At 44.4% G+C, this 21632-nt stretch overlaps 1 protein-coding gene across 2 annotated transcripts in view; it reads left to right on the forward strand.

Moving 5' to 3' along the window:
• Window positions 1–1469: 1469 nt before the first annotated feature.
• ELMO1 (engulfment and cell motility 1) overlaps window positions 1470–21632 on the forward strand; it is a 319175-nt gene continuing 299012 nt past the window's right edge. The window contains exons 1-2 of one of the 2 annotated variants that reach the window (XM_068404555.1): window positions 1470–1550; window positions 2627–2697. The gene's annotated coding sequence lies outside the window, so the exon portion shown is untranslated. Of the gene's footprint in view, window positions 1551–1953; window positions 2110–2626; window positions 2698–21632 lie in introns of those variants that run through there. The other variant, XM_068404554.1, reaches the window with a different exon arrangement.

The raw sequence follows: 21632 nt of genomic DNA on the forward strand, positions 1-21632 counted from the left end.
CACGCACCAGCCTGCGAGGTGCTGGAGGAAGGGTGAGCAGGCAGGCAATTGTTGCATGGGTGAAAAGGAGCTTCCATGGTTTTGGGGTGCACTCGTAGCCCCTGTCGTCTGGTAGAGTCTGTGCTCTAGTCCTATAAATAGAGCAACGTGTGACTCAGGTGAGTCAGGCTGTTTATTGCCTCACCCAGGAGTATTTGCTCAGATCTAGCGTATCACTGTCAGGGTGCATTACAGCCTAAGGGGAGAATCAATTCCCGCTTCCTCTTCTGGAAAGCCCCCAGCAACTCTGCTGGGTATAAAACCCCCGTCAGTGGCTGTGGAACTGTCAGGGCAATGAGCCTCATAAATGTCAGCTGATGCATAACAGCATTACAGTGGTCTGAAGACCTGGGTGTTGCAGGAGAGTGGTTTTATAGGAAATCACTGGGAGTTATTAACCTGCATAAAGATACTGTCACACGTAATTATTTGCAAGATTAGAGCCAGTAATTCTGCAAGTTTTGGTCTTCATGTGTCACGTGATATTTCACAAAGAGTAAATTTTATTCTGCCAGACAGTAAAAGTTGCTGTACCACAGCGAGGCTTCATGGCTATGCTGTGAGTTCTCATCAAAGCGAAATGTACAGGACTTTGAAAACAGAAAAAAAAGAGACCTCAACTATCCGTAGTATTAGAAGGTATAATTTGATGGCTTGTGTCGCGTGTGGTCCATACAGTAGCTGTGAGTTAAGGCATTAAAAAAAAAGCGTTCTGCCTGCTGTTTGTTTCAGGGAGGCGGAGAAGAACAAGCAGCGATCTGACATTTTACTTTCGCGGCGAGCGAAAGCCGGGAGTCAGGCGCCCATCTCCCACCGGCTCCGACGGGCCTCCGGGACGCCCGACACAGCGGCCGGGGCGGGGGCCGGCAGCCGGGGCCCGGCGGCGGCAGCTCGGCAGGGCCGGCGCGGAGCGGGAGCGCGGGCGCTGGTGCCCCCTCCCGGCCGGGCCCGGCCCGGGGCGCGGAGCGGAGCGTCCCGGGCTCGGCGGCGTCCCCCGGCTGCTGGCTCTGTGCGCCGGCGGTGAGGCTGCTCCGCGGCGGCGGCTCTGCGGGAAGAAAAGCAACAGCAATAAATAAGCGGTTAGTCCAAAGGCAACGAGGGAGCCCCAGGTCCCTCATGAGACTCTGCAGAAGGAGGGACATCAGTCGCACCGGGCGGGGGAAGAGGTGCTCCCGGGCGGCGCAGGAGCAGGTAGAGGCGGAGGCGGGGCTGGGCGGCCGGGTGTCGCCCCCCGCCCCCGCCCGCAGGTGCTGCCGAGGCGCCGGACCCCTCAGCGGCGGCCGCCGGCCCGGGGCTGCACGTCGCGGCCCGGCCAGCAGGAGGAAGGAAGAGGAAGTGAAGCGGCGGCGGCGGGGACCAGCCGAGTGCCTCTGCGAGCCCCGGGATGGGATAGCGCCGGGGGCAGCGCAGCGCACCGAGGCGGCGGCGCGGAGCTCGGCTCCCCCGGCGGTGCGCGGCCAAGCGCCTCCGCCGGCCCCGCGGGGTGCGGGCGGTGCTGCCCGGCCCGGGAGGTAGGCGAGCCTCGGGGCCGGCGGCGGGGGGGGAGCGGCGGCGGGGCGGGTGACCGGGGCAGGCTGCAGCGCTGGCCAGGGGAGCGCGGGGAGACGCGGAGGGCAGCCGGGGAGGAGGGACGGGACGGGGCAGGCGAGCCCCGCACCTGCCCGCGGCGGGCGCTGGCTGCCGGTCCCCCGCCGGGGGAGGTGCCGGGCGGGGGGCGGCCGGGGGCAGCGGCCGCCGTTGCTGTGAGGAAGAGGAAGCGCTGCCTCGTGCTTGTCAGTGCGGCGGGGCCTCGGCCGGCGGCTGCGGGCGGGGCGGGGGGACCCGGCCCGGCCCGGCCCGCCTCGCCTAGCGGCTCCTCCCGCCGCCCTGCCCTCTCCGCCGGCCCGCGGCCGCTCCTCCACAGCCGCCCGGCTCTCCCCGGCGCGACTTCGCCGGCGCCTCCTCCTCCTCCCCCCCCTCAGCCCCCTCCCGTGCCCCAGGCGGCCCTGCCCGCCCCCGGCTGCGCCTGGTGGTCGGAGGCCGCTGGTGAGGGGCGTCGGGCGGGGGCCGCGCACCTCCGGGCGCCAGGGGGTGAGTGGTGGCGGGGCCTCGCCTGACCCGGCGGGACCGGCGCGTCGCTTGGCGGTGGCGGGTGGCCGGGAGGGCGGGCGGTGTTGGGGGCACCGGCCTCGGCAGGTCCCGCCTGGGTTAACGCGCGGGGTCAGGCTCGGGCGGAGGCTCCGACCGCAGCAGAAGCCTCAACTTTGGAGCAAGTGCATCCCCGCAGGCAGCCGGGCTCGGCGTTGGTACCCAGCCGCCTCCCCCGAGGGCACGTCTCCCCCTCGACCTGGCCTTCAGGAGCTCTTTTGGGGGGGGGGCAGAGGGGAGCGTGTGCCTTTTGCTAAGTTTGTGCTCGTACAAGTGCTCAAACCGCTGATGAATTTCGGATGAAATGATTGTTCTGAAACGTGGGTGGTGGTGATGATGCAAAGCCACGGTGCGCAGCCTTGTATAAAGCAAGTGGGTATCGGGTCCAAAAAGTTACGTTTTTAAAGTTTCTTGGCTCAAAGCCTTTACAGAGTTTATTTTGAATATCTTTTCCTTGCAGAACTAATACGACTGTCCAGCTCTCCCCCGAGAATGGTATAAAGTAAATATAGGAGTTCCTGCAAAATAACAGTGAGTACATTTCAAATCAGCAACGTTTTGTTGTTAACTCTGTAAGAATACCTCTTAACCTGCCAAGGCTCAAAATGTGCAACAAACGCATTGAGAGCGCCAATGATAATAATAGTGCAGGAAATGTACCGTGTATTAATTGCTTTAGTGTAAACATGGTTGCCTGTGAGCTGCATTTCATGATACAGCAGTTACGGTGCAATTTCAGCAAGGGCTGTTTTGAAATATATTCATAAGCGGATGAGTTTTCTTTTGCTCTTGTCCCTCAGCTGCCTGATTGCCCCAGGTTAAAATACTTATCTTTTGGGAAGAGGAGGAAATTGAGTAAGAACTGTGCAGAGTCCTGTATCTGTGACTGAGGACGTTGTTTCCTCCTCTTCCTCTTAGCTCTTCCTCCTACTTTCCCCCAAATACACACATGCCGTCTCATCCTCTGTTATATAATCTTGTAGGCATTTATGGATCATTCATTGTTCACATTAGTCCCATTCTTTCCACGTCATTCCTGCTTGATTGAGTGACTTATGCAGAATATTACACAGTAAAGAAAAATATATTTGAATTTTTGTAAAGTTCTTCCAGTTTGAGCTGCGAGCTTGCTTTCTTTGAAGGTTTTCTTTCCCTGATTTCCCCCCCCCCTTTTTTTTTTCTTTGGAGCTGTGTAAGTAGGTGGTAGGGATCTAATCTGATGACCGGTAACTAGATAAGGAGGAGGAAGAACAGTGGTGACAGTTTCCTGGTAAAAGTCCCTCTTGTGTATCGTTAGGAAAATATCCATTAACACACATGTCATAAAGCTGTTAAAAGTACTGCAGCGGCTTTTAAAAACTGACAAGTCAGAGAAAATAAAGATTAGTGTGGCTAAAACATCAAAGTGGTATGAAATGGGTTTATTGAAAGATGGTGTCAGTGCAGTCTGTGGATGTGAGTGTGTGCTTTGACCAGTGCAGAGGTGTACCTGATTCCCAGTTTATTCATGCCGGGGAGGTTGCATAGGGGTAGTTGACTACTGTCTCTTTCTGTAACCTGTTTGAAACTCACTGTGCAGTACAACACACTTGTCTTCTCTGTAGATTGCAACTCTGCTGTGAGTAGTGTCATTGTCTGAGGATTTTGTTTTGATGAAGAACGTGGCGGGGGGGGAAAGAGAAACGGTTTCTATACTCACGGTTTTGATATTTTCCGTATATTCTCCATATGCCAGGAAAAACTGAATAGGTGTACAATTCAGATGTGGTGAATTGATGAGGGGATAGGAAGAATTCTACCTACTTACTCTGTAGCAGTCTTATGTGGCCACTGAAAGTATCTGCAGTTCAGTAGTCATTATTATATAACCTGACCATGTGTGTCCTTAAAAGCAAGTACTTCTGTTTCCTTGCTGTTCAGGTGCAACATATTGCATACGTTGTCCTAAGAAGTGATTTTTTTTTTTATGCCCCTTCACCGTAGTGTTCACAAATACAGTTTATTATCCTACAAAAGGTGTAACTTGCTGAAACGCTGCTGTGTGCATTGTACTTCCTGACAGCAACGCTGTTCTGCAGTAAATTGCAGATCAAGAGTAACGCGGTGCTCCACCCTTCCTTCCGTTCTTTGTTTTTTTCTACCTAGTAGAAGTCGCTTTGATTTTAAGGTCTGGCCTCACAGACGTGCTTTTTCACAGTGTCCAGCCTGCAGGCTGGTGTCGGACTATGATCTCATGTTTTCCGTGTTGATACACAGACAGTGGAGCTCCCGTGTTCGCACATAAGATACGCGGCTTTCTTCTTTTGATGCTCTAGATGGGTTCAGTATGTGATGGGGTGAGAGGCTAATGTCTAGATTTAACTGTAACTAGGAAAAGGTTTCTGTGGGTCTCTGCCAGTGCACCTGCACGCTAACATACAGTGTCCTCCTGCTCCAACGACAGGCTGCTTTTTTGGTTATATTGCCAACCACAATGTTTCTAATTCTGTGATTCTCAGGTAAGGATTTGCTTGGGGCTTAGATGAGGCCATCAAAGTACAATTGTCCTCTTGAGTTGTGACTTTGCTATCACTTGATTTTCAGTTTCCTTGAAGTAAACTATCTCTTTAAAGTTTAGGAGCTCTCTTTGTCATGCTGTGGTGTGGATGTACAGTATGTCCTTGTATTAAAAAGTTTGTAGAAGGTGATGGGATTTTGGGAACCCTGGAGGCTAGAAGACATAATACACCCTCAGAGCAGGCAAAAGTACTGTTGTCTCTTCTGGTTTATTTCTCTGCATGGTTATGCCTGGGTCTAGTAGACTTTCTCCTCTCCTATACCCCTGCACTATCGTGAAGGTACAACTTTGAGGGAGAATGAGTTGGTTGGGTTTGCCTCCCTGTTCAGCCATTATCCTATTAAAAAGGAGATTTCAAAAAGAGGTTTTACAGTTTTGAAGTCTTTGTGGTTTGAACACTGACTAGAAATGGCTTTGTACCAGCCATCAAACCACCATTCAGTAAGGTCTGTGCTGTATCTTTAAAAGATTTCCCTGCTTTGAATGAGTTTTTTTTGAAAAAGGTTCTTGTATTCGTGGCAAGAGGAACATGCCAAGTACACGTTGTTAAACTCGTGTCAATTTAACAGAGCAACTGTTTAAAGGATTTCAGATAATTTTCCTTCCACTTGAGTCAGTCACTTTTTTTTTTTCTTCTTTTTCTCCCTCTCTCCAAATATAACACTGGAAAAGGAGAGAAAGAGAAACTAAATGCTGTTGGCAGAAGCCAGTATGTTGGCAGGCATTTGATAGTACGGATTGTAAGAGGTGATAATATATATGTGACACTTAACATAAAATAAACTGCAGACATATGGTGTTACGGAGATGAATGGAAGAATAATCACAAAATTATGAAGCTGTCTTTCAATCAGCGTTTTTGCATCAAGCTATTTGCAAGGATTTGCTTTTGTGGTGTGATCTTTCGTTATTGCAAGCGTTGGGAGAGACGAGAGAGAGATTGAAGGATAACGTCATAACCTTTCTGCTGGTTTCCTCAGTTTTCTGATCATTGTGAACATTGAAGAGGAATATTAATGAGGAGTATATGCCACAGGGGATAGCTAACGTGGTTCCTCTTCTCTCCATTTCAGATCTGACAGAGGTAAACTTCTGTGTTATGGCCAGACACTTAAGTGGCTGGTGCCACATGTGTGATACCCATTAGTAAGCTACTAATTTCTCAAGCTGCTGAGCAAATTGTTTTGTGAAGCTTGTGCTTGAGAGCAAGGTGAACAGTGATTCACATGGTGCTTGTTTGCAAACACTTGAAAGTGCATCGATATGTTTCTCCTAATGGCAAGTTTCCATTGTGAGTATTTATTTGACTTGACTGTAGTAGGTTTGTTTTCAATGGCTGCTAGAGGGGGGAAGTTGGTTGTGAGAGAGTGAAAGTGGTGGACAAGCCATTTTTCTGTTCATTAAATTGCACTATGAAGAAAACTCGAAGGCACTGCTGGTAGGGGTCCCCTTAGAAAAGTATTTCAGTTTATAGAATCATAGAATGGTTTGGGTTGGAAGGGACCTTAAAGATCATCTAGTTCCAACCCCCCTGCCACAGGCAGGGACACCTTCCACCAGACCAGGTTGCTCCAAGCCCCATCCAACCTGGCCTTAAACACTGCCAGGGAGGGGGCAGCCACAGCTTCTCTGGGCAACCTGTTCCAGTGTCTCACCACCCTCACAGGAAAGAATTTCTTCCTAATATCTCATCTAAATCTAAGTTTACGTACAAATGAACTCACTTTGGTATGTTTCTAGTGAGCAGCCTTTGGAGTTCTTTAGAAAGCCAAAGATACTACCTGGAGATGTTACGCAAATGTGATAAGTGACCTATTCTTACTGCTGTTGAGAAAATAAGTCTGCCTACTGATGCGTCTGCTGTGTTCCATTTACAGTCAAATAACACTGCAAAACTCCCCAGCAGCAAGCACTAGCGCAAGGGAGGGAGTATGAACTACCAGTCAATGCTGAGGGAAAAGATTTCCCTTTTCAGATTGAATTTGGTTGATTTAAAGTGTTTGTGGAACATCATCTTCAGTAAAGATACTGGGGAGGGAGGGGAATAAGAGAACAAATTGTTCCCAAACAGATCTATTACAAAATGATAGCTGTGTCCTAGCTGTGTGTGTTTTCTTGTCTTTTGCTTTTGCTTTCCTTCTGGTTTTTATTTCTCAAAGTTAAATTCTCCTCCTAATTTCTGCTTGCATGTTTGCCTCTTCTACCTTGGTACCTTATTCTTTGGGCTTTGACGTATTTATTTGTCCCAACACTTATGGTTTCACTGACTTTTTCCAGTCCTTACATTCTTTCCTGGGCATCCCTTAGATTATTACTCGATTAAATAATTCTATTTAAGATTTGCAAGTAAAGCTATGGACTGAAGTGTGCATCACCTCCTATGTTCTTTCAAAGTCTCTAGCTCAAAGTGTTTGTTGTACAGTCTTAATTTAGGGGGGGCCCATGAAGTGTAAAACTGTCTCTGAATTATTGCGTCGGTTGAAATTTTAGGTACGGTTCATGGGACTGGATGTCTGGTGCTATTCAGAGGTGTTTTTCTTCTAGCTCGTTGTCAGCTTGATAGTAAGAATGGGAAGAGTCAGGGCTGCTAATTTAGTCTTAGAAACTTCCACAAAATTAAGCATGTAGTTGTCCTTTCCTGTGAGCATGCACAAGCTGTAAATAAAGAGTATACTTTGTGTATTTATTTGCTGACTTGAAGCCCATACTTGCTTCTCCTGATGCTGACTTGATCATATATGTAGTAATAGGAGATGCATAAATGTTGTGAAAATAGGAGAACGATTTTTTAATTTTTAAAAAAATGTAGTTAAAACAATTTTTGCTGTAGTTTGCACATTTCTTCTCTAATAATAAGAGGAGAAAAATGTCTGTGACACAGGTTGGGATAACACAACTTTTAGTGCCAGTGCATGTATTTGTTCCATTCCAATACAGTCTCTTTCATTGCTCTTCTTTCTGGAATACAATTGCACGTTACTTTTCATAGCAACGGTCGTGGCTTCAGCTGGAAATTGAAACCTGGTAAGTGTTGGCTCGGAGCATGGAGACAAAAAAGTTTGGACAAACTTTTTCAACAACTCTGAGCCAAACCAACTCCAAAGAAAATTTTCCCCAAACGTAAGCACTGGCCCTTGCCTTCTGGAAAGGCTATCTGGTACACCCTTTGGTCACTAGGCTTTTAAAATGCTAGAATATTACAGAATCACAGAGTCAACCAGGTTGGAAGAGACCTCTGGGATCATCGAGTCCAACCGTTGCCCTGACACCACCATGGCAACTAGACCATGGCACTAAGTGCCGTGTCCAGTCTTTTCTTAAACCCCTCCAGAGATGGTGACTCCACCACCTCCCTGGGCAGCCCCTTCCAATGTCTCATGACCCTTTCTGAGAAGAAATTCTTCCTAATGTCCAACCTGGTGTTTGTCTTTTTCTTTTTTTTCTTCCTCTCAAGTTTTCTTTTTTCCCCACTCCCTTCAAGCACCAGGGCACTCATCTGTTGAAACTCTACCCCCTGTGGTTCAAGTACATTCCTCCTATCAACCTTTTCACCTCGCCTCCCACTGTCCCTCTTCACACATACTCTGACATCTCTTCTGCTTACCCAACTCACAAAGTTCAGGTCTAGGTGTGGGGTCTAATTCTGAGCTATACTTTATGCAGGTCTATAATCTCTTCTCCTATAGATATGCATACAAGTTTCTTGTTGAGCTTCATCTTCTTTTCCTGAAAACAGAAAATTTGAACAAATGAGAACTTCCTTTGGAGAGCAAAAGACAGAACATTTGGTGTGGTAGTTGTTAACTACGCAGGAGAAGATTGTAAATGGGGGAAAAAAGATCCAGCGCACCAAAAAGCCTACGAAGCCCAAATAAAATGTAAGGTCTTTTCCGCTTTGGACCACTTAATGCAATTTTAACCATATCTATGGCAGGTAATTAAAGATTTGACAGCTAGTGCCAGTTCCAGAAAAGGAAGAAAAAGGCATGAGAAATGGCCCACATCTTGAACAAAAATACCAGGTTAGTGTTTTAATATTGTAACTAATGTTAGAAGTGGGTTCGTTTATGCGGTCTTTTTTTTTGAAAAGACTGATTTTCATATTTTATAGCCAAAAGTGAAATTTTCACAAAAGTGCAATTGTGAAAAGCAATGTATAAAATCTGGAAAGGGAAAAGTAATCTCTTCTGCCCTGTGCTGCTCTGAGCCTTTCTCTGTTTTGTCTGTCTTCTTTGATGTATTTGGGCTTGACCTGTTGAAACTTCTGCATCTGTTCTTCCCTCTGTATAAAATGCTGATGATTTCAGTCTGTATTTCTTGGGTTAGCCTTAGGATGTAACATGTACAGCACCTTTCAGAAATTTTTCTAATATGCAATGACCTGGGCTTTTATTTCTTGACCTGCCAAAAAAAGAACCTGTTTTTTCCTTCAGCTGCCTTAGGAAATTAGCTTGTTGGAAGAGTGTGTGTGTGTGTTTGTGTACCAACAAGGGTTGGTAGCATTGTGCTGTGTTGGGATGGTTTCTGGAAGGCAGAGATTTCAAAGACTTCGTCCCCTGCAGCTGCGAATGAGTCAGAAAACACATTATGATAAAGGAGAGATGTGTGCAGAGGGAGAAGGGAAGAGAATAATCTATGTAATTTTAAATCCAAGTTTGAATCTGAGTTCTATTTTAAAACAAACACATAAATAAAAAGGTCTTGGGCTATTTGCACTGGAATTTTAAATTGATTTCCTGGCTCATATGCCAGAGGGATCAAAACATCCACAATTCAGTAGTGGTGGTGTGTGAATTCAAATTAAAACAGTAGGGTTTAAGATATTTTTTTTTGTCATGTTCCAAATTGCTTAAATTTTTAAAAATTATTCACCTCACTCTAGAGATGGTGAGACTTTTAGCTTTGAATTAATTTTGTATAATTAAGGTATGAAGGTTGAAAAAGCAACTGTGCTGGCCTATGGGCTACTTTTCTGTAATTAAAGGGATGATGGCATAAGGGAAAAAGCAGTCAGACTTCCCTCCCCTGAACTGGTAAATAGAGAACCACCAAACTAGACTAGAAAATCAAACCTAAGTCAACCTGCAGATCCTTTGTTTCCAACTAATTGTTCTCGCTGTGTTCACTGGTCCCCATAAGCCTGACGAAGGGGATAAGCCTTGCTTTCCTGTCTTGAGGCTTTTCTCTCTTGATCTATTGAAATTCAGAGTGGAGGGCCCCCTTTAGAGAATGTCCTATGGGTAGCTGTCTCCTCTGTAACAAAGAGGCTCCAGCTGTGGGTATGGACTGAAGAGAGAGGTAGCCTCTCAGGCAAGCAATTTGGAGTCATTTAGGAAACGAGTAGTTTTAATTTAATTTGGAAATGGTAAGTCTGAGTTGGTGCAGTCTTTGGAATGCCGATGTCCCACGCTTGAATTTGGACAGTACCTGAGCAAGCCCAGTGTGTTCTGCTACAGGTGCTGTTTCTGAGATCCATAACTGTAATGGAGTTATATTGTGTAGCTACATAGTTTTAACGTGATGGAAGAGACATTGTAAAGTCACGGGTGTGACGTTGGAAGGATGTAGTTTCAGTCTTTGCATCAGGTAAAGACTGGTATCCTAAGTGAGTGCATCCTCAGGACAGCCACTCTCCGATGTTTCAACGCTAGTGGTGTTCCCACAGGAAGGAGAGGAGAATTGAGGTGTGCCCCATAGTATGAGTTCTGGTAGGAAGTAGTAGGCTTAACTCACAGAATCACAGAATCAACCAGGTTGGAAGAGACCTCTGGGATCAGCGAGTCCAACCGTTGCCCTGACACCACCATGTCAACTAGACCATGGCACTAAGTGCCATGTCCAGTCTTTTCTTAAACCCCTCCAGAGATGGTGACTCCACCACCTCCCTGGGCAGCCCCTTCCAATGGCTAATGACCCTTTCTGAAAAGAAATTCTTCCTAATGTCCAACCTGAACCTCCCCTGGTGAAGCTTGAGGCTGTGTCCTCTTGTCCTATCGCTTGTTGCCCGGGAGAAGAGGCCGACTCCCACTCCACTACAACCTCCCTTCAGGTAGTTATAGACTGCACTAAGGTCACCTCTGAGCCTCCTCTTCTCCAGGCTAAACAACCCCAACTCCAGTTAGAAGGGCTCATAAAATGTTTGCGTCTTCTAGCTTCTTCATCCCAGTCTTTTTCCAGCAGCATCATCTGTTTTGAGATACTCGGGCATTAGTTATGCGTGTATAATTACAGCTATGCATGTAATTAACTGCATTATCAGTATTAGCCAAAGGGAAAGAGTGTTGTGTGTTTTAAGTATGGTAGTCCATGTGTGTTGTCATTTCATATGCATACTAAATGAGACAGGAGGCACTACTTAAAGAGAAGCCATGGGAGAAAAGTATCTTTTAAAAAATTAATCTATTATTTTGACAAAAGTCGTACCACTAGAAAAGAGTAATCAGTTGTAATACTGTTAGCTTGTGAGAGCTGCAGCAAGATCTCTTAATCCACAGTATTTACTGAGAGGGACAGGTAAGTCTGGTATGGTCAGCATGGATACTTGATGTTTAACCATTTTATGGAGAAGTTACAAGTTCTGTATTGATAAAGATAACCTGAAGCAGTTAGAAAACTTGGAGGTTGTTTTGAGCACCTTCTCAATGTTAATTTAAAACTACAAGGGTAAACAGCAGGCAGAATGCAGACATAAAAGGGTATATTTGCAAGCTGAATAAAAGCTAGGGAGTTGTCTTCCTTAGGGACAGCATGAACATATGCATCAGCAGTGGGAACCCTTGTTCTCTCCTGTTGTTTTTCAGATTGTAATAGGAAGTTACTGCTGTAGCCGAAGTGCCTTGGTGAGCTGATTCAGCCTAACTGGGCAGAGAAGATGTACACTCAATTCTTTTCAGATACAGGCAGAATTGACCTGCTCCATCTACCAAATAATGGTAGAGGAGATCCCACCAAACACTGGGAGGAGCTCAGGGCAGTTCCATTTAGGTCTGACTGTCCAGTATTTGTATGGAATAAATCTACATATCGGCTGTAGGTAGAAATTCTGGAACTCTCTTAGTATACGCCGAAGGCAAAGAAAAAGTATTTGATGGTTGGATTCAGTTTGAGATATCTGCTATTTGTTCTCATTTCTTAATCTGATGCTGGCACAAAGCCTCATGAACACAAAGAAAAAGAAAAGGGGCTTTTTTAGAAGGCACTTTGTCAACAGATGTGAACAAAGGTGGTTTTAAAGTGTTACTGAACCACTGACACAAGCTGTTAAAGGAGTATATTGAGAGACTCACTGGAAACGTGTAGATTTTGTGAAGGAAGGACCATCAGCTGTCTTTCCTCATTGTAAGAGAGTTGATTGTTCCAGTAATTCTATAGGCAACAGCTCTGTCTCTTGGGCAGTAGTTGCTGTGTGTTACTCTAGGTTGTACACAGATGAAAATCACGAAGTAGTAATATGATTTTGTTGAAAAATACTAATCCTTGGCATTCTCCATAATTTTCTGGTTTGTATTCATACTGATTTCATGTCTGGATATCTACACTTAGAACTGGAAGAAGTCTGAGAGTTGTGCTTTGGGTTTTTTTTTGCAAAAGAAGAACTTGACCTGTAACTTTTTACTGGCTTAATGGAGAGAGCTGTGCAGGTGGTTGTCTTGGTCTTGTATGGTGAAAGCTGGTAATAATGTGCCATAATATTTCCAATTAAAATGTTAACCAAATAATCCTGAGCTGCTGGCATAACACCATTCAGTCCAGCAGTGTTAAACCACTGGAGAGGTTGGCCTTTAGAAGAGGCAAAAAGAGGAGTTCCTCAGATACACAGTGCTGTAAATGTTGACTCTTCAGTTGTGACCAGTGTGTAACCTCTTTGTGCAGAGAATCAGTCCATGGGCTCACAGTTCAGCACTTAACAGTGTTGAATGAAAAAAAAGAGTTCAAAGACAGGAAGGCATCTTCCTTGAGTTGTATGAGAAATTGTTGCAGACTGTTAAAATACTCAGAGTCACTTTTCCCTTTCTAAGGTCTAACACTGATCTTCAGCAACTTCTGGTCCCATTGAGGAATTCAGGAAACCAGTGAAAGATGAGGGTGATACATGGGATAATTGTAAAGGCTTTTGCTATTTCCAGAACAATTTGGATACAGTAAGGGGGGAAGTTGTCTGCTTCTTTCTCACTGGTATTGTACTAAAGCAGAATAATTGTGTTTAGAAAAAGAAGGACCTTCTCTGATTTTGTGTTGGTAGAGCAACTATGTCTTAGGAGCAGCAGTTTTCCCATTGTAACCCTTGTACATGATGAAATTGGGTACGTTGGAGATAAAATAATGAGTCTTTCTGCAGTAATTCTTTTAAACCATTTCCAACAAAAAATAGCATCTTTCTGCAGTTGTCACTGGCTTGCCTTGTACTGTCATCAAACGAAGAGCAAGACCGTATTGGGAAGAACCAGCAGAAATTTGTAACGTTTGACCTCACCATTTGCTTCTGCAGCAACAGGGTAGGATTACTGGAGCATTATTTACATCTGTGGGTATTCGAGATCCACGATGTAATGTCTTTCCCTTCTTTTCTGCAGAGCATTTTTATGTAGGTAGGAGGAGCAGGTGCTCATTGCTGGTGAAAGCCGTTGTGTGCTACCTGCCCCTTTGGAAGGGAAAATTTGTGTGGTTTTATTTAAAAACTGCCAATGCCAGCGGCATTTTATTTTTTTATTATTCTCCTTTTAAAAACCATGTCTTGGACTTCCTTATCTCCTCTCACAAAAAAAGAGATTGTTCAGTTTCAGGCTCTTTGTTGAAAGCTGTACTGCCAGGAGCCTTCCTGGCCTCTGGCGCTATCAACAGAAAATGCTGCTCTTGAAAGAATGGAGTGTAGCTGAGGAAGGGTGGTGGGGGGGGAACACCAAGACTGGCAGCTAAAGGCAGAACTTGGCATCACAAAGAAATGGCTGAAAAAAATGTTCATGTTCCTTGAAACTTTTGACAGTGGTAGAATAAAGTCAAATGAAGGAGGAGAAGAGAGAAATAAAGTAAGCAGAAGGGGAAAGCATCAGCAGGCCCAAAAAGGGGAGGGAAGGGTATTGTCAAGTTTGTTTAGGCATTGTCTTCTTTGCAAGCTAAGCCAGGAATGGGGAACTGGTGATCCCTAGTGTTTTAGTTTAGTAATTTAAATCTCTGTGATACATAATTATGTATTTTGGGGTTTTCCCCCTGACTCAACCACACAAGCTTAGTCTGTCAGGGGTATGGAAATTGAGTTTGAATATTGCTGGGCCGTTGTATAACTTCTAACCGACCTTGAAGAATGGCAGAGTGCTATATAATGGCACATTCATCAGGTGAATATTCCTCAGTAACACCTCACTCCTCCACAGCTTTAATACGTGCTTATTTTTATATAATATATTGTCCAGCTGGGTGCAAAATCTCTAGCTGGTGGCAGGGCAGGACCATGACATGTTCATAAAAAACCTTTGCATTGCAATTACAATTAAATATGCACTTAAGTTTTGGGTTTTGTAAGTAATCCTGTTGATTCTGCACAAACTGAGACAGATAAGGGTCATTCTTTTTTGCAGTACGGACGTGAATAATGATGGAGAAGATAAAGGCGTGGGTCAAATCAGCTGAGCTGTAAGCACCCATCTCACGCAGCTATGCTCCTGACAATAGCTACTTTCTAAACAGCATGAAAAGTCTTCCTATGAAGATTTTTGCTATTTAGGAGACAAGAGATTGTAATTTGCATTCAGGAAGCATTCTTTCAGTCAAAATATTCGGTTTTATGTACATGCACACGTGTGCACCTGTGCAAATGCAGTGTGACAGCACAGTAGGGCAGCAGGGTCTTTGCTTGTTTTTTAAATAGTTGTGAATGTTAAGAAATTGCCATGAAACTGTAGATGGAAACTGAGTTCCTGCAAATTTAATGGGAACCGTGGTTGCATAAAGGACACGGGCATATGGCTGTGTTCTTTATCAAGAGTCTGAAGTCTGTTGGATTGATGGTTTTAATCTCATTTCACTGACCTTTGACCCTGAGAATTTTATCTAGCAAATGAATTAAGCCACTAGTGGATTGTTTGCTATTCATTTCAGAATCCACTATGCTGCAAAAACGGTAATGTGTGTCTCGTAGTAAGGATGAGCATTATGCTGCAGGGTTGCGTGTCTCGGGTGTGTAGTGAGGCATGGAGCCAAAGGCAGACTGCTCCTCGGTACCGTAAGCACACCGTTGGCTTGCAGTTGTTGGAGCGGGATTGCTTGGATTGTATTGTTGCTCTTCGAAAATGCTGGGTGTTGGGTTTTGTTTCCTAAGTATCTGTTGGAGGTTGCCCTTCTAAGGATTGACCATCATTTGTAATTAAGGGATCGTAGTGTATTTTCTTGAAAGCTGAAAATGAATGAGATTAAGCAGTCCTTCATGCTGTTCTGACTTCTGTGTTAGAAAAGGATGCTGGGTATCAGGATAACAGGCAACGTGTTTGAACATTTTCTCTGAATGTTGTTGCAAGACCTGTGGAAATGAGTGGATCTCTAGAGTGTTAAAAGAGAATAAAGTTTTATTGCTCACCATAAAGCTCCTGGTGGAGGGAGTAGTTACACTAAAGCAAGATGAAATTTGAATTTAAACCGGCCTGCCTGTGCTGCTCCGTGTAGAAAGATCCATGTAGATATACTTCTGAAATAAGCACCTTTTTAGAAGGTCTTGGAGAGGAAAGGCGGTGAGTTACTGTTTAGTTCAGGGGCTTTTGGGTTAACTTAGGTTCTTTCCTTACACTTGTTCCTGAAGAGGAGCCACGCTGACTTCAGCATGTAGCATTTTGCTTCAACTACAAGTTTTACCACGGAGGCAGGCAAAATGAGGAGAAAGAAATAAATGTTTGCAGATATAATTTGTTGTCCTGACTGTTCTGACGGTTCTAAATATCAGCAGTGCGTGGAGAGTTACTGGCAGGCCCTTGATGCAGTGTACAGCTTCAGCTGCGTGGCTGCCAGTGAAGCCAGCAGCTTACTAATAACTGACTAATCGTTCCTGTCACACCTGCACAAGCCCTTCTATCTCTCCGAAACACATTAACATTCATGAGGAGTTATTGAACCACTATGAATCACAAACACATTTTAAGTAATGCTGTTGTCATTCTCCTTGGGCCAAGTACACCTTTCCTGAACAATACCTTATTTTTCTACCCCATAAAACCTTTCATTTCTAGGGAACTGCTAGAGAGAGTCCAGCGCAAAGCCACGAAGATGATTAAGGGGGTGGAACATCTCCCTTCTGAGGAGAGGCTGAGGGAGCTGGGTCTCTTTAGCTTAGAGAAGAGGAGACTGAGGGGGGACCTCATTAGCATTTATAAATATGTAAAGGGCAAGTGTCATGAGGATGGAGCCAGGCTCTTCTCAGTGACATCCCTTGACAGGACAAGGGGCAATGGGTGCAAGCTGGAACACAGGAGGTTCCACATAAATATGAGGAAAAACTTCTTTACAGTGAGGGTGACTGAACACTGGCACAGGCTGCCCAGAGAGGTTGTGGAGTCTCCTTCTCTGGAGACATTCAAAACCCGTCTGGACGCGTTCCTGTGTGACATGATCTAGGTAATCCTGCTCCGGCAGGGGGATTGGACTAGATGATCTTTCGAGGTCCCTTCCAATCCCTAACATTCTGTGATTCATTCTGTGCTTCTGTGATTTTTTTAGTCAGAGAACTGAAAATCAGAGAAATGAAACCCCCTCTGTGTATTCAAGCTTACCTTTTAATGGGGACTTTGTACCCCCACTTCTCACTTTTTACCGCTGAGCTCCATCATGTGATTAGATTAAAAAGCTCTAGTCTGTGCTAATTTTATTAATGCAGTAATATGGCTGGATTGCATAATGTGCCGCATTAGTTGTGAAGCTTTGGATGCCAGTTCTGTCACCTCCCTGGGTGTTCACCCAGTTAACAGCCAGTTTCCACGGAAGGCTGTGTCCATCTCAGTATTGCTCACTGGGTCAGATGATGGTTACTTGAACTGCACGGGAACTCCACGAGCCTCTTCGTATGAGAGGGCCTGTGCTATTCCAAGATCTTGCTGTGATCTCACCAATGTGTGCCTGCCAAGTGCTCAGTTTGATTTACTGTTCTCATTTGCTGTGTAGACTTAGGCAATCATGAAAGGAAAGATTAAATCAGAGTGGGAATGACTATGCAAATAGCTGATGGAAATGTAAGAATGAACAGCAACAGCTATAGAGTTAACTCAGATATTTCTTTGAAAAGTTCAGTAATGAAGGTTGATCAAAAATGCCATGTTTTGCTGGGCTGGAAGGAGATCTTGTGCAATAAAATGGAAGTATTAACTGAAATCACATATAAGAACCTCAGGTGTAACTGACTTTGTTACTTGATGTTTCCAGCATTTGTAAGCCAAAGCTTTAGGATGGATTTCTGCTTGCAAAATGTTGTCTTAGGTGCGGAGAGCAAGAAGGCCTCGTAGTTCAAAAGCTGTGTCATCCCCCCAACCCTCTCAATTTTTAGCTTGGTACCATTAGAAGCAGCAAGAGATTCTGTTGGTTGTATGTATGGGATCTGTGTCTCTTTTCCCCTCTGCAGTAACTTTTAAATTGTCAGCTGATTCGAGCCAAGTCAGCAGAGCAACAGAGGTCCCAAAGATGCAAAGTTCAGACAGGTTTTGTGCAAGTAGGAAACTGGATGGAGCAGAAACTGTGAGGGAAAGACTCTGGTGCGAGCCTTATTAATTAAAGAGCTGGAAACCTGCACCAGGGATTCAGATGAGCTTGTCTTAGCCCTGCTGCTCACAGGGAATGCATGAGAAGAGGAATCTCTCACTTTTCTAAGGAAAAACAAAATGAAAGGCCTGAAAGCTGAAACTTGTGCTAAAGACAGATTACAGTCTCATAACTTACCTGACTTCTACTCTGAAACATGTAGGGTGTGATTTTTTAACTGTACACAGAGCCTCACTGTCAGAGTAGTTACAAAGGGTCTTGTAGATAAGTGAGATTCAGGCTGCTCTAACATTTTCATCAAAGCGTTTAAATAAAAATAATTGGGAGCACTTACTTTAAACATAGAAGCTTCAAAACTTCAATGAAGCACTATATTTTATTCACTTGTAGGCAGTGCTGTGCTGATCCTACAATAAAAGAGCAGAATTGGGGGGTAATACTGCTAACGAAGGAGACTTAACATAAACATGTACTGTGTATCCATATGGGATAGTGCTGTGCAGATGGTAGACAAATACAGATAGAGAGTTATAAAATCTCACTTTACCAGGGAGCTCAACTAGAAAGAAACTTTTTACTGCTCAGTAAGCATGGATTACAAATTAATTTTACGTATTGATAGTCAATCTTTTGGAGCTTAAAAACATCCTAAAGCACAAACCCGTGCTGGTTAGTTTTGCTGTAACTGTAAACTCCACAAATTATTTTTTTGTCTCTTTATAAATATTTTAAATTCTACAGGGATGCAAAAGGGAAGTAAAAACTTCCCTGAACATGATGGTTAAGGAAAATAAGATGTTAATTGTTTCCAAATGCTGGTTTGCTTTTTAAGTAGAATTTATTACTCATCTACAGTTGGAGGAGCCATGTGAATTGAGCTGGGCAGTGGCTAACGAGGCACCAGGTCTGGTGAAGTCTTCTTAGAGCTGGTTTGATAGTAACTTCTGCCATGGCTTTCCTCAGACCTCGGTTGGTGGCTTAGTTCTTCCTTTTGACCTGCAGCTAACTAAGGGCCTGACCAGGCTGGTTTTTCCAGCTGGAACTGGGAGAAAGAACTTGGGAGTTGTGTTATTCCTCCTGGCCAGTAGCACCATTGCTTACTTCTGGTACCTGTTCGTAGATGAAATGAATAGGTGCTGTAACTCAGCATCTTTTTAATTTTTTAAATAATTAGTTCCCCTCCTCATGCTTAGCATAAATTCCCTTTTCCATTTGAAGAAAGCTCATGCCCTTGAGTTTGTCATGTGTCTCTCCGTTCTAACAGATTTATTAAGTACCTTTTTTTGGTGATACTGTTCTTTTCTAAGCCCTTGTGGCATCAAGACCCGTGGACTGTTGTAAAGTTCATCCACCAATTGAATTATAGCTGTCACTGCTGGCTGTTTTAGTCCACTCCAGTCCTGGCTGTCTTTTTTTGCTCTAGTCTCTGAGGTTTTGGTCTTTCCTGCCCTAGGTGTTTAAATTCTCACATTCCTATTTCATTTACAGTTCTTAAAATTGGATTTATTTTCAAAGTCCTTTTTGAGAAGGAATGTGTGTGAGTGTGTGTATAAGCCATAAAATATGTTAGTCCTTTGGGAACCACATCGTTTTACAGTTTGTGTTCCTGCCTCCTCATATCTTTAACTAGGCCATGCTTTCCTTTCTTTCCTTCCCCCCCCACTCCCCTCGGGGGACAGTATTTGAGGTGAACTTTCTTCCTTTAGGATTTTGAATCCCAGTCAGAGTAGGATTATTCATCTTTTGCAGACATTACTTCTGAGTTACTGCTTCTGTAGCAGTCCTGAATATTATATGCCTCTTTTGGGTTTGTGGGTTGATGTTAATTTAATGCAATTATTTTCAGCTGCTTTTCCCTTTAAATCCTATACTCTGCTGTGCCAAGCCAATGAAACACAGCTATTGTGGTGTACTCGCTGCTGTGCTTACTAAGGGCACTCGCAGTGTGGAACGCACTAACTGAGAGAGATTTTCCTGTCTGCAGCACATGACAGTTCATAAAGGACTGCAAGATTGTTTTTGCCCTTCTAAATACTTTTTTTTGGCTTAGTCTTTTGCCACTTCCTTCCATTTGGAGTTTTCTTCTTTCTTATGTGTATTGTTTTTTTTAAAAAAAAATAGAAAATCTTAAGTCAGTTGGTGATGATATGGAAGAAAGAGTAAAAGCCTCTGATCTGCTGGTTCACCTTTCACACTAATGCAGATGTGTCCTGTCTCATGTATTTTAAGAACCATATGCCCAGGATGCTGGCAGTTATGCTGATTCTTTAACATATGGCACCTGGATGGTGTGTTTCAGGATACTTGTTGTGGTAGAGCTCCTGGTAGCTTATTGCAATAAGAGTCATGGTGCTCTCAGGGCTGGACTGCTTTCCAGATGAACTAAAAATGCCCACCTACTTGAGAGGGTGCAGGATTCGGCTTGAAGTCAGCGAGATGACTTCACTGCTGTATCATGTAGGAGGAGAGGATTCACTGCAAGGGAGGCAACATATGTTTAAACTTAAATATCATATAATTAGCCAAACTGGCAAAGGAAACTGTGAACAACATAAGGAATATGTATTAAGTCCATTTTATGATGCTTAAAGAGTTCCCCAGTGTGAGAACCCCTACTCCAATATTAATGTTTTAAAAACATTCCTGTCCTACTAATGGATTTGTGTCTCTCTCAGCAGTAGTTGCAACTTGCTTTGCTCCACTTCTTCCTCAGGTGTGTTGATACACCTGTTGTGGTGGGGAATAGGCTCAATTGGGGAACCCATCCAGATTAAAAAGAAAGGGTTTGGTTTTCTTCAGGTTATTTTTCTGCTCACTCGAGGCTTGGATCAGTTCCCCATGTCACACCGCAAATAGTTTGCTAATGTGACTAAGAGGCTCTGCTAGAGGAGGGGACAAAGCAGGAGAGAGGGGAAAGAAAGGACACGAATGGAAAACCTGGACACTGGGAGGAATGTCTCTGTAAATAGACCTTTAGGGGAGATCGTAGGCGTCAGTAGGGATACAGCAAACTTGTGAATGAGAGCAACATGCCACTCTTCCAGCTGTACATATTTTTAAAGAATATTAGCAGGTTTAACTGTGTGGGTATTCTTCATTATTTAAGTGAAAAGATGGTTTTATTTTTGGCATGGCAGATCCTAGTAAAATCAGCCCCCTTTTTTACTAAGGTGTTATTCAAGCCTATAGGCTGTTTCTCACCAAAATTAGTGAGAGGCAGTCACTGCCTTGAAGATATTGGCCTAATTGCATAAGGTCACAAGAGTCTGAGAGTGGTGGCACCAAGAAGCAGTTTGGCCAAGTTCATGAAGTGGGTCAGAAGCAGAGTCAGTCGCTGAGGCAGGTCTCCTGTGCCTGTTAGGCTTCCTATTCCTAGCCCCATCACACTGCCAATCTCTTCAGCTTTCTGCAGTAATCCCCTTCATCCCCGAGAGCTGGACCTGGAGCTGCTGACATGGGGGAGAGAATGGGGAAGAAACAAGGGGGTTTGTCTATCAACTTCTCCCTGTGTAGCGTATGGTGTCTTGAAATTCACTCGTTCTGGATGTGACATCCATTTGTCCCAAAAACACAAGCGTGTGTGTTTGTTCTGGTTCTGATGGTGCCAGCAACAGCTACTTGCTTTGAGTGTGCGTGTGAGGTCTCGGGATGAAAATCCTTTCGCAGAGCGATCCTTTACGTGCACTGAGAGCTTCTGTTCCTGACGTAAGCCCCGTGCTATGCTGGTGTTTGAACCAGCCTCGCCATCAAATCCTTATCAGCCTTTTATACTGTAGCCAGACTTAGGAGGAAACAGTGATTTGTACGTCCTACAGTGAAAGTGTTGCTGCCATAATGGATTTTTATGAGTGTTTGCATCTTCCTTTTTTTAATGCAAAAAAGCCAATTAATTATCTGAAACTTTTCAAACTCTTTCTGCTTTCATATGGTTTCAGTGAAACTATCTGATACCTCTTGCTCCGTGTGTGAGGTGCTGTGATGAGACAGTTGTGTTCGACTACCTTCATGCTTCATTGTAAGAGGGATACTTGTGTTGCTAGAAGAGTTTCGCACAGCAACTGTTGAGTGCTGAAGAGCTGGAAAAAAAGAGCTTTGCAAAATTCTGGGAAAGGATTTTCCTTTGAAGGCTTATGTATAAGGATGGCCTTTTTGGTAGCGATGTACTGCCTTTTTCTTT

Source organism: Nyctibius grandis, chromosome 7 (genome assembly GCF_013368605.1).
Source record: "Nyctibius grandis isolate bNycGra1 chromosome 7, bNycGra1.pri, whole genome shotgun sequence".
Classification (NCBI taxonomy): domain Eukaryota; kingdom Metazoa; phylum Chordata; class Aves; order Nyctibiiformes; family Nyctibiidae; genus Nyctibius; species Nyctibius grandis.